The following is a 10226-nucleotide window of genomic DNA, read 5'->3' on the forward strand; positions in this document are numbered from 1 at the left end:
TTTGAACCAGCTATTTTATGCAAACAAAGCTATTAACCCTTAAACTGACAAACTCTATATGTATTCCATGTGCGTTTGGTGTTGATGCGGATGTAATGAAGTCATTGTCAATGACGGTAGGAGATTCAGTCTCTCTAAACTCTGGTTTTACTTAAATGATGGATAATGGTGTGATTCGGTCGAGGTTTGGATCTGAAAACACTTTAATAGCTCAAATGAACATAATGGATGGCAGCATGACTGTATATGATGATGTTCTTGATGGGAGATTTAGAGACAGACTGAAGCTGGATCCTCAAACTGGATCTCTGACCATCACAAACACCAGAACTCAACATGCTGGATATTATAAGTTACAGTCCAACAGTGCACATGATTCAGTCTCAATGTCCAAGGTGAGTTAGAAGTTTCACATTCACATTTAAAGCTTCTGGATTTGCACATTTCAATTATTTTCATCTTCAATCATTAAAATGACTAAATTATTTCAACATTTGTGCAAATGTACAAAAAGAGTGACCATGCTACATCATATCTGTTGGCTTGAGTCGCATTCACGCACACAATCTAATTTGCAGTCATAATATTAATTTATACAATACTTAGTGTTTTTGTTTTATTTAATTTTTTTTTTACCTTGAGTTATGGTGATAAGCCATTGGTGCTTCTCAATACTAAAATTGACAGCCCGGTCTCATGAAAATGCGTATAAATAGCACGCCAATATAAAAATGAAAACTCGTGGTATTGATATGAAAAAATTTACTTTGGCGTATACAGGTGCTGGTCATAAAATTAGAATATCATGAAAAAGTTGATTTCAGTAATACCATTCAAAAAGTGAAACTTGTATATTAGATTCATTCATTACACACAGACTGATATATTTCAAATGTTTATTTCCTTTAATTTTGATGATTATAACTGACAACTAATGAAAGTCCCAAATTCAGTATCTCAGAAAATTAGAATATCAATTAAGACCAATGCAAAAAAAAATATTTTTAGAAATGTTGGCCAACTGAAAAGTATGAACATGAAAAGTATGAGCATGTACAGCACTCAATATTTAGTTGGGGCTCCTTTGGCCTGGATTACTGCAGCAATGCGGCACTGCTCAGGTGTTATGAGAGCCCATGTTGCTCTGATAGTGGCCTTCAGCTCTTCTGAATTGTTGGGTCTGGCGTATTGCATCTTCCTCTTCACAATACCCCATAGGTTTTCTATGGGGTTAAGGTCAGGCGAGTTTGCTGGCCAATCAAGAACAGGGATACCATGGTCCTTAAACCAGCTACTGGTAGCTTTGGCAGTGTGTGCAGGTGCCAAGTCCTGTTGGAAAATGAAATCTGCATCTCCATAAAGTTGGTCAGCAGCAGGAAGCATGAAGTGCTCTAAAACTTCCTGCACTGTAAAAAATTTACATTTACAAAAATTGGGGAAACTGACAAATAAACATTGGCTCAACAAATTGCTTCCCAGAAATTACCCCAAAACAAAAAAATACATTGTGCTAATTTTAGCTAAAGGTCTGAAGTTAAAGTTAAAAATATATATTTACCGAACATATTAAATTGTTTTCAGCCAATTTATCAAGCATAAGTGAAAAATCTGTTTTGGCCCAACAAGCCTTGCAGCAAAAACGAGTGTGCGCATGCGCATGAGAGAATCGTACTGGATTAAAATTCCTGTGTGCGGGAGAGCGAGAGATGCTTAGGAGCGACGAAACGAAACATCATTTCCAGACGGATTTTCATCTATAAAGTTACGGTGAGTACTGAACTGTATTTATTAAGTCCTCTTTAGGTTAAATAGAGTGCAACTGTCAGTAATTTCGACAAAAAAAAACGTAAACCATGGGCATTACATTACCGCCTCAGACAAGTAAGTTACGTTAACGTTAAGTTATTCGCTAAATGAATTGCCAGGTTTTCCGAATTATCCAGGTTTATACTTGAGGACACGGTACATTTTACGTGTATTACATTGTATTTTTTGCAGATTAAGTGTGAATTCACGCCTTTAATGGTGTTTATTTCGCAGAATAATGTAACAGTGAATTCACATCTTTAAGTTAACTTACTGGTGTCGTGTTGGCGTTTTATAACTCAATTTAGCCCATGCTGATCCCTCGGTTACTAGTTACTATTTACTATTTATTTAACTAAATTATTTTATGTCACTGTATAATAACGATATTAAATGTATGAGGCACAATGAATACGTTTCTGCTATAAATATAAATGTTTTTCCCCTCAGTGAACCCACCATTGCTAGGCCTGCATGAACACGCGAGGCACCATTTAGTGAAGAACACTAACGTACGACTTGAACAGTGAGTATTAACGAATTCTTATTGAAGATATGTTTATTCTACATTAGTGTCAAATACTATTAGCTTGTAAATGTGATTAGCCTAGACGCATTGCTGGTCTGCTGAGCCTTTGAAATTGGCGCTTAAATTTATAAATGTACATGCCCCTTGCAGAATATGCAAAATGTTAATAACTTTATCAAAATAAGAGGGATGAAGAAAATTCGCATGTTATTGTTTAATTAATACTGTCACGAATAAGCTATTTCACATAACAGATGTTTATATATTTTCCAAAAGACAAAATAATAACTGAATTTATGAAAAAAGTCCCAGTTCAAAAGTTTGCATACCCTTGAATCTTAATAATCTGTTGTTTCCTGGATTATTTGCGACTGTTTTATATTTTGTGATAGTTGTTCATTAGTCCCTCATTGATCCCAAGCAGTTCAACTGCCTGCTGTTCTTCAGAAAAATCCTCCAGCTCCTTTTTTATATTTGAACCCTTTTCAACAGTGACTGTATGATTTTGAGATCCGTCTTTTTACACTGATGACAACTGGGGGACTCATACATAACTATTATATATAAGGTGAAAACATTCACTGCTCAAGAAGGCAACACAATGCATTAAGAGCTGGGGGGTGTAAATTTTTTGAATTGGATGAATTGTACTTATTTCATTTTCTGAGTAACGTTTAATTATTTATGTAACTTCTTCAGTGCAGTACCAAATGAAAAAAATATGATCTTTAGACAAAATAAGAAAAATGAACACATCATCCTGTTCAAAATTTTACACTACCCAGCTCTTAATGCATTGTGTTGCCTTCTGGAGCATCAGTAAATGTTTACACCTTTTGTAATTGCTGTCTATGAGTCCCTCAATTATCTTCAATGTGAAAAGATGGATCTCAAAATTGTACAATCCCTGTTGGAAAGGGTTCAAATATGCAGAAGACACCGGAAAAACCAAATAATGTGCAGGAGCTGGAGGATTTTTCTGAAGAACAGCAGGCAGTTGAACTGCTCAGGACCAATGAGGAACTCGTGAACAACCATCACAAAACAGAACAACAGTCGTGGATCATACAGCAAACAACACAGATTATTAAGATTCAAGGGTATGTAAACTTTTTAATAGGGTAATTTTTATGAATTCATTTATTATTTTGTATTGTGGAGTATATAGAAACATCTGTCATGTGAAATAGCTTATTCGGGACAACATTAAATAAACAATAACATACAATTTCTATGATCCCTTTTATTTTGTCAAAATTATTAACATTTAGCATATTCTGCAAGGGGTGTGTAAATTTGAGCACAACTGTATATAGGATAACAACGCAATTTGGTTTCGGTTTCGGTTTCATTGCTTTCTGAATATGACCGTTACATCGTAGCACATACACAGATTATATATTTATATATATGGCATCCATCTACGTGCTTAGGGCGGTCCAATGGGGCGTCTATATATAAATGTATGGTTTTAACAGTTTCAAAATACTGTTTAGACCTGAAAATCTATGTGGCTTAATTTTGAAGTACCCACATTCCCACATAGATTGAAGAAATGCTATTTTAAAAGGTCTTTTTGAAATGAAGAGTTCATTTGCAAATCCGATAACTCGAATACAGGTAATTTACAAAATTGAAGTTAATTGAAAGTGTATATATATACACACACACACACACACACACACACACAGTAAGTGTTTAATAGCAAATGCAGATAACTCCCAAGTCTTTTTTTGACAAAACGTGTTTAGGGTTCAGATCACACTCTGTGGAGACTACAGAGCGCAATCAGCTAATTTTTTTTTTTTTTTTAAATATATATTCTTTACTCTACTTTGGAAATGCATGGAATCATGTTGTTTTTTTCACTCGGTGTTGTTGGCTGTGCACTGCAAAAAATACTTTTCTTGCTTTTCTTCAGTCTCTGTAACAGGATATGAAACAAACTAAACAACCAAAGTAGCCAACAAAGTAAAATGATCCTAAAGTAACTTATTCATATTTTATCAAACATTGAGAATATGGGTTGTAATGATGTTGTATATTGTTCTGGATTTATTTGTTATATGTAGACTTAATATTGACATTGCTATGTTGTTGTTGTTTTTATACAGAGTACAGAGCCATTGGAGAACCACATAACTGAAATGAAGATGGAAGAGCCCACCTCAAGAGCCCAGTCAAGTACTCAGGATGTCTCCGTTGTGCTGGAAGAGGAGGTGGTATTTGACAACTTGGGAGACTTTGTAAATTCATTCATTGTACTCTTTGGATTGGTGTATGCATTCAATATGGAGTACAACAAGGACTTAAAATACAATTTTGAGTTGATTCAGAAGGTGTTTTTAAACCTTGGCACTGAGTGCAGCAAAAAAGTTCAAGCTCTTAGGTCCAAATTATTGGGAATCTAGGTGATGAAACCCTTAGGGGAGAAGTAAGCTCAAAGTACCTCTTACAAGATTTTTTTTTGGAAGTGTAAGATGCAGTTTTACAAGCTAAAAGTACTGCTTCTGAGAATGGTTCAATTCAAGTGAAACTACACTGAAGAATAGATGACGTTACCTCCCCAGTTAACTTAAATTTATGCTGTTTTGACACTTGCCGTTTCATGAGCTCAAATATGAGCCCCGTGTGTTTTTGTACCTTACATTTATAAATGTTTACATGTTTAATATTTTAATTAGTTAAAACTTTGTGAGTTAAGATTACCTTTTTTCACTTTTGTAAAGTGTTGGATGCAGTTTCAAGAGCTCATTTTTCTTTATTTTTGTTTTTGTTTTTTGCATCTCTGTAAACATTTGTAAAAACATGTTTAATATGTGAAGTAAGATGTGGTTTCATGAGCTTAAAGTGAGAATGTTAGTAAATATGTGTAAATTGTGAGAGTGGTAGAATTTGTAAAATTACTCTAAACTGGGTGAAATAACCACGCCATTATGTAAATTTGGTGTGTGTGTGTTTTTTTTATGTGAATGTACATGTGTTTAAACAGTTAAGATGCGGTTTCATGAGCTCAGGTGACGTTGCCCTAACTGCTGGTTGAAGTAACCCCAGACAAATTACCTTTTATGGTGTTTTTGCACATGTTTGTAAGCGTTTTAATTTATAAGATGCAATTCTTAATCTTTGTTTATCTTGTAAGAATTAATGTATGATTTTATGTATGGCTATATTGTGTTAAATGTTAATATGTTTGTCATTTTAAGGTATTTTGCCCAATATTGTGTTGTAGATTTAATTAAAAGTATTAAAATGTGGCAGTGTTTAGTATCATTTAATGCATTTTTTTTTTCATTTGGGACAATGGGGAATAAGCAATTCAGTAAAGTTGCTTTAGCTATATAAATTGGCCAATGGACATTTTTAAATTAGGCAAAACCAAAAAAGTATACTGGTACTATTTAAAATATTCAATTGGGCCAATAACATGCTTTGGTAGATTTAATGTTTTTCCATTTGGCTCAACACATTATTTCTCATTGAGCCAATGTCAACTGACTGTTGCCATAAGTGAAAAAAATCTATTTGCCGAATTTCAATGTTTAAAAATTGGGCCAATGGAAAATTTTAAATGTTACCAGTCACTAGAAAATTTTGAGTTGGGCAAATTTTTAATTTTTTACAGTGTGGTAGACGGCTGCGTTGACCTTGGACCTCAGAAAACACAATGGACCAACACCAGCAGATGACATGGCACCCCAAACCATCAATGACTGTGGAAACTTTACACTGGACCTCAAGCAACGTGGATTATGTGCCTCTCCTCTCTTCCTCCAGACTCTGGGACCTTGATTTCCAAAGGAAATGGAAAATTTACTTTCTTCAGAGAACATAACTTTGGACCACTCAGCAGCAGTCCAGTCAAGACACTTCTGACGCTGTCTCTTGTTCAAGAGTGGCTTGACACAAGGAATGCGACAGCTGAAACCTATGTCTTGCATACGTCTGTGCGTGGTGGTTCTTGAAGCACTGACTCCAGCTGCAGTCCACTCTTTGTGAATCTCCCCCACATTTTTGAATGGGTTTTGTTTCACAATCCTCTCCAGGGTGCGGTTATCCCTATTGCTTGTACACTTTTTTTCTACCACATCTTGTCCTTCCCTTCGCCTCTCTATTAATATGCTTGGACACAGAGCTCTGTGTACAGCCAGCCTCTTTAGCAATGACCTTTTGTGTCTTGCCCTCCTTGTGCAAGGTGTCAATGGTCATCTTTTGGACAACTGTCAAGTCAGCAGTCTTCCCCATGATTGTGTAGCCTACAGAACTAGACTGAGAGACCATTTAAAGGCTTTTGCAGGTGTTTTGAGTTAATTAGCTGATTAGAGTGTGGCACCAGGTGTCTTCAATATTGAACATTTTCACAATATTCTAATTTTCTGAGATACTGAATTTGGGACTTTCACATTAGTTGTCAGTTATAATCATCAAAATTAAAGGAAATAAACATTTGAAATATATCAGTCTGTGTGTAATGAATTCATCTATTATACAAGTTTCACTTTTTGAATGGTATTACTGAAATAAAATTAGAATATCATGAAAAAGTTTATTTATGACCACCACCTGTATATGAGACGTGCGTGTTTGGCGTACATATAATACGCAATTTTCACGCGCATATTATATGAAATTTGTTTGCACGTACATACGATATGCATCTACCCCACAACCCTAACCATTGCGTAGCATATACACGCCAAAGTCCATTTTTATGCGGATCAATACCACAAGTTTTTCATGAGATTTGGTAGAAATTGATGTTTCCTTTGTCATCCATCCTCCACCTGAATCGGGTGTGTTTGATTAAACAGACATGCAAAATGTGCAAAATTGTGTTGGGCCTCTAAGAACCTGCACCACTGATTTAGACAATCGCTCAGTTGTTCAAGGCTTTCAGTAGCCTGTCAGTATAAGTATTGACCTCATCATTGTGTGTCATAATAAACACTTTATTCTTTTTATTCATATTTATTCATATTTCTCAGCTCCTCTTCCTAAATCATCATCATCCTCAATTTTAACATATCACTGAACTCTGTCAGACATATGCTGGTACGTCAGTGGTGATATTAGCGGGGGGGTTTTTTCTTGTTTTTTTTTTCCTTTTACCGTTCTGATAACTTTAAAGATGATGTATTAAAGAAATAACCTAAAAATGAAACGTATGTCATCGTATACTCATTCCACGTAGATCTGGGGTTTTGCAGATATCTATTGTATTCTTATAATTTTGAGTCCCTGACAGAGATGCTGAAAAATCACAGCTCCCTTTTATCATTGCTATTTTTTTTTCTTCAGAAACTTACAACCGCTGTTGTGATTCTACTGAAGCTGTGATCCGATTGGTTGTTACTGCTCTGATGGGCGTGGCAGCAGCGGCTGCTGTTGTTCTGTTGGTCGATGACGTCAGATCTTCTAGAGGATAAAAGAAGAAAACAGAACAGATAATATAAATATCTTGGAGTTGTATTCTGTAAAGATTAAAATGTGTGGTCTATTTGTTTAATGACTGTAAAATGAAGCTTTGCTTACCGGTGCTCTCTTCTGAACTGGAATCCTTCCAATGTGGTGTACGCTGAGGCCCTCTGGTTGCCAAAACTATGAATATTCTTCAAAATTTGAATCTGTAGACCAGGGCTGGGCAATGTGGGCCCTGGAAGGCAACTGGCAACAAGTTTAATTCACCTGCACAGGCTAATAGGTCTTCAAGATAACTAGAAATCTACAGGCAGGTGTTTTTGATTAGGGTGGAGCTAAACTCTGCAGGACAAAGGACCGAAGTTGCCCAGCCCTGCTGTATATGGCATCCTTTATGGTGTTGTCAGTTGCATTGCACTTTTTTCAGTTTGCACTGTATTAATTGTATGCTGCAATTAAAAAAAGTAGAAATATTTGTCATGCCAAATAAACCACCTTAAACTGAAAACCACCTGCTGAACTGATAGCTACATCTATGAATCATATAAGGCTTATACTTCCTTTATAGAAATACAATTTTATGTATTTTTTCTCATGCAGATGCCCAAATAGTGATAATTTATAGGATTAAAACAGTTTAAAAAGTAACTCATGCCCATGGCCATTAAGAGTCAATAGAGCACAATAGTGAAAGAGGTGTTCAGTAAGTATCTGTCCTGTTCAGCTTCCAAGACGGATAACAACATTGTATACTTTGTTTATTTTTAATAGAAATAAGAAGAAAGAAAGACAGAAAAATAAAAAAGGAAAAGCAGATTTCATTTTGCACTTCTACAGTGATTGAACGCCACCTAGTGGTTACTATCATAAACAGAACAAGCTCACTTTCCTATTGAGAATTTCAGAGGTTTACAAGCTTAAGTATGTTTAATGCTGATTAGCATCAATAGGAAAACACACCATCTGTAATAAAACACTTAGAATATTTGATTGATTGAAAGAAATCACCAGATCAGTTATTAAATGATCTTGTGTTGGACCTGCTTACACCTGAGCAGTGAATAGATGCTTAATGCCTGGTGCTCACATGTGGTTTGAGGTAGTGATATAGCAGCAATAGTAGTATTGGATTCTATTGTATATATTTGGGACAGTAATTACCCCGAGGTACTGTAGTAGTAGCCTATATTGGCCTACTGTAGTGTTTGTATTAAATTTTATTGACAACTGGAGGTTGGCCAAAGTAAATAATCAATTTACAATGGATGGCTTCAGTTTTCTATAGTGAAAGGAGTGGAGATGCTTTAATCTTTTTTTTTTTACAGTCTGTGTCAACCTCATGAAGTCCAGTGTCTGTGATTGTGGTGTTCATGATGGTCAGAGATCCAGTCTGATTGTCCAGCTTCAGTCCGTCTCTGAATCTCTCATCAGCACCATCATAAAGACAACTCCAGCTGTCTCTCTATTGATACCGTATTACATAATATCTGTGTGTAACAGTAACAGTGTTTAGAGTAAAAGAATATCCTCATCACAGCAGACAATGGAGAAGAAACAGGAACAGTTGCTAAGACTTGCACTGCAACTATTCAGACTTTCACTAGCCTTTCAAAAGATTTAATGGACAACATCCACAAAAGAATGTTCATAAAATCAAGTGAGTTACGTGTGACAGCATCAGTAAATTCACATCTAGATATATATTAATTTAAATATTTATTAATGCTTTTTTCAATCATGACATACACATGTGCCACAGCCATATCACCCTGCAGCCCAAGACTGGTTGCCCACTGAAGCTAAGCAGGGTTGAGCCTGGTCAGTACCTGGATGGGAGACCTCTTGGGAAAACTAGGTTGCTGTTGGGAGGGGTGTTAGTGAGGCCAGCAGGGGGTGCTCACCCTGTGAGTCTGTGTGGGTCCTAACACCCCGGTATAGTGACGGGGACACTATACTGTAAAAAAGCACCGTCTTTCGGATGAGACGGTAAACCGAGGTCCTGACTCTCTGTGGTCACTAAAAAAATCCCATGGCACTTCTCGTAAAGAGTAGGGGTGTAACCCCGGTGTCCTGGCCAAATTCCCTCTACTGGCCCTTGTCTATCATGGCCTCCTAGTAATCCCCATCCACTTGTTTGGCTCTATCACACTCTCCTCTCCACTTGTAGCTGGTGTGTGGTGAGCGCACTGGCGCCGTTGTACTGTGGCTGCCGTCGCATCATCCAAGTAGATGCTGCACACTGGTGGTGGTTGAGGAGAGACCCCCCCCCACATGATTGTAAAGCGCTTTGGGTGTACGGCAATACACAATAAATGCGCTATATAAATGCATCATTCATTCATTCATACAAGGAAACCAACAAAGTGAAATGTTTTAACATACTGGTTAGTAAAGCGCAACCTAAAAGGAATATTCAATAAGTAGTGAATAATAGTTTTAGAGAGGAAGTGTTGTTGATCACATGGGACATGGT

Source organism: Barbus barbus (genome assembly GCF_936440315.1).
Source record: "Barbus barbus genome assembly, chromosome: 9".
NCBI classification, from domain to species: domain Eukaryota; kingdom Metazoa; phylum Chordata; class Actinopteri; order Cypriniformes; family Cyprinidae; genus Barbus; species Barbus barbus.